The sequence below is a fragment of the Chanos chanos genome, chromosome 13 (genome assembly GCF_902362185.1).
Source record: "Chanos chanos chromosome 13, fChaCha1.1, whole genome shotgun sequence".
NCBI lineage: Eukaryota > Metazoa > Chordata > Actinopteri > Gonorynchiformes > Chanidae > Chanos > Chanos chanos.
This window is the reverse complement of record NC_044507.1, coordinates 15,535,358-15,538,897: the sequence shown is the minus strand read 5'-3', so window position 1 is coordinate 15,538,897 and position 3,540 is coordinate 15,535,358.

The window sequence follows — 3,540 nt, the reverse complement described above, 5'->3', positions numbered from 1 at the left end:
CTTTATGGAAAGGTGCTTTTAACGACAATCAGTTTATATAGTCCGTATATACAAAAGTAAACGCTATAATGCTGTCCCATTCGGCACCCTTACGACAGGCAATCTTTTGTAATGCTTTACTACTCGGACAAAACATGTACATTTCGACAGGGTCTCAGAATCGTAATTGTTGCCTGTTCTCCACTTCTCCCAGATGAAATTGTTTCTAGCATAGAGCCACTCATCAAGGGCCGTATAGGTGGGTCATTCAAGGTACCTTTTTGATAACTGTTATAATAATTCAAAACTATAGCATACACTGCATTGAGGGCAGCGCTCAAGGGAGATCCTGTTACGTCCGGGAGTCAGACACCCCTCGAGGATCCCGAGTTCCAGTGGAACATGAATTGCTTACGTGGAAAAAAAAAGACTAATGATGACAAAACCAAGACCTTTTGAAGCGCAGTACTCACTTAGACAGTGTACCAATTCTCGAGGGAGCAGTGGCAAGTTATACCCATAAATGAATTTAAAAAACATGCAAACAAACAAACAAACAAAAACGAGTGAGTTGACTCACAAATTTCCTCAGTATCATTATGGCCCAACTTATGAATCTTCATAATTTTAAAATAATTATATTGAAGACATGGCGAAATTGATAACAATAAAATTCAAAGTGTATGCTATAAGCCACTTAATGCAAAGAACATGCATGTCTTGCCTTAAATAACAACTCTAGAGATATTTTGTGTTACCCCTTAAAGTGCCCTTGGCAATGTCAGAAATATATGGCCTCTGAAAGTGTTTTTGGTATAAAAATAGAAGTTAGCCAGCTTTGTAGTTGTTAATAAATGTACCATACTTCAGGGGGGTGTTCCAGAAAGCAGCTTTAGTGAAAACTCTGAGTTAGTTAACTTGGAGCAAGTAGTAAACCTCCTGGCTTTGTTTTGCTAAGAGAATGAAGCCATAGGGCTCTTCCAGGTTTACTGCTTATTCTTGGTGAACTAACTGAGTTTTCACTAAACCCACTTTCTGGAATACCTCCCAGGTCTCTCTCAGATCAGACATGAATGTTTGAGCACCATCTAGGATGTTGCCTATAATTTTTCCTTATGTAGGCCTACCACATTTAGACAATTAAAAAAATGCAAAAATATTAGGTCTGTTCCTAAGTTATTATGTATGACTGCTTCTAATTGAACAAGCATTTTAGAAAATTGTTGTTTGTTTATTTAAAAAACATCTTAATTCTGAGGTTACTCTCAGAGTAAACAAATAGTCAGTCATTTTTCTCAGTTTGATTCTCTAAAATGGAAATATATTTAAAATGTCAAATTGCCAGTTTTGAAATGTATTACAATTGCATACAAATTACCAGAGGAGTAAAACTGACTATCCTATAAGAATTTGGACCATCAAGTGAAAGTCTGTTAGATTCTGAAAGTTCTGTGCAGTAGCCTATACTTTGTTTAGATACTAATATTCAAAAGGTGCATACTTTAAAATACTAATTCACTACCAAAGAAAATTCTACAATTAGTTAAGTCACTCAGTGTATGGTCAGCTGATATGCAAAAGTTTAATCTTGGTCAGCCACCACACCCCCCACCCCATCCCAGATAGACAGATACATGCATAGATGGATAGATAGATAGATAGATAGATAGATAGATAGATAGATAGATAGATAGATAGATAGATAGATAGATAGATAGACAGATAGATAGACTAAGTGATACATACATACATGTATACACACACACACACACATACATACATGCATACATACATAGGCTACATAGAATGATAACTGATATTCTTGATAGACTTTTAGATAGATCTAAATAGACTTTTGTCCAGTGGTCCACCTGAACACCTAATTAGTAACTCATTAAATCGCTGATATACTATAGGGTATATGGTAACGACTTAGGAACACGAGACTAAGTTCAGGTAAACTATATTATACTCAAGGACGAATGCATGAGGGAAGGAATAATTCATACGGGCCATCATCTATTGAGGTGCCCTCTAGTGGTGTATTATATTTATACAACTTTGTTGGAGTTGCTCCTAGCCTCCCTCAAACTACAAATTGAAGAGCATGCCATTTTCCACTTACTTAGAAAATTAGACAGAATGAGCTACACATTACAGATCTAAATGGCTACACAACAACTACCCCTCAATCATACTATGCTATGAGTTAGAGTGAAAATCTTCGAACATATGAACCCTGCTTTGAAATTAAAATATTAAAAGATTTAAAGATGGATTTTATTACCCCAGACTGACACACAGGCCAGCATGTAGATGTACTCATCTCTCCCCTGAACTGACCACAGTAAACAACTTGATGTTCAGGTTCACTGATTATGTTCACAAAACAAAACAAACAAAAACTAAACTCAGACAATTAAAATGAGTATATCATTTTAGTTGAAGATTTGTAAGCTTTTGGTGCATAAGGGAACCCCCGGTGGCTTCATTAAACCAATTTTGTCTGTTCTTAAAGGATATAATGGGTTAATTTATGAGTGTCAAGTAGAAAGTGGAAAAAAGAAAGGAAGCAGCCCAACAATTTCTTGAGATTTGCTCATGGTAAGAAAGCTGTGGCCAAAAGAGAGGAGAGACATGCAAGGTTGTGTATGTCAATAAGAGTTTCTATACGAAGCTGAGGCACGGCAGGGGAGCCAACATAACTAAGTACGAAGTCAAGTATGGCTCAGGGAAGGGAGGGAATGAGTGATTGTTGAGGGGAGCTGAGGACTGCCCATGGTAGATGGGCGGAGCAGTAAGCATGCGCTGAGCTGGCAGAGTCAGGGCTAGTCCCCTCCGCTGCGCCCGAGGAGAGGGAGACACGGACTGGCTCAAGTCCGGGTGCTGTCTCCGTTTAGACAGACGCAGGAGACTACCTTTTCACTTAACGTCTCCATACGGCGAAGACGAGACAGAAGAGACAAGAAAAGGAAAACACCTCAGGATAAAAGACGAGAGGGAGACATCATCTGGAAACAAATCTAAACCCCCCCCCTCCTCCTGGCGACATCTCTCTATTGCCCTGCGAACCCCCTCCCACCCCCAAGAGGACGACCACCCATTGAAAACCCCACTTGACCAGCATTGCCAATAAGCGATGCACCTTGAATCTAAGAAGAAACCGACAACCATTTTTTTGCAAATATATGGTTATACAACTTGTGGTCTTTTATATTGTGGCGTAGGCTGTAATTAAGATTACGGACACTGTTTTAAGTGTTGACACAATTAACGGGTTTTTAGAGTGAGAATATTTTCTCATTTCTTCAAACTAACATCAACTGTCTACCTAAATTACTCGCTCCGATTTTATTCATTTCCACTTCTATAGTATTGTTGTTAGCCGTCTTAGTTCGTCAGTGAAATTTACAGCTTTTTCGACAATGGTCTGACAATCGACTGCTGTACGCAGCACTATATTTTTGTGCTATCAGTGACAGCGTCGCGTTTTCGACTGCAAAGACTAACCTTTAGTATTAAAGAAAAAGGCTTTTGGCTTCCCCCGAGGGATTTTCACGA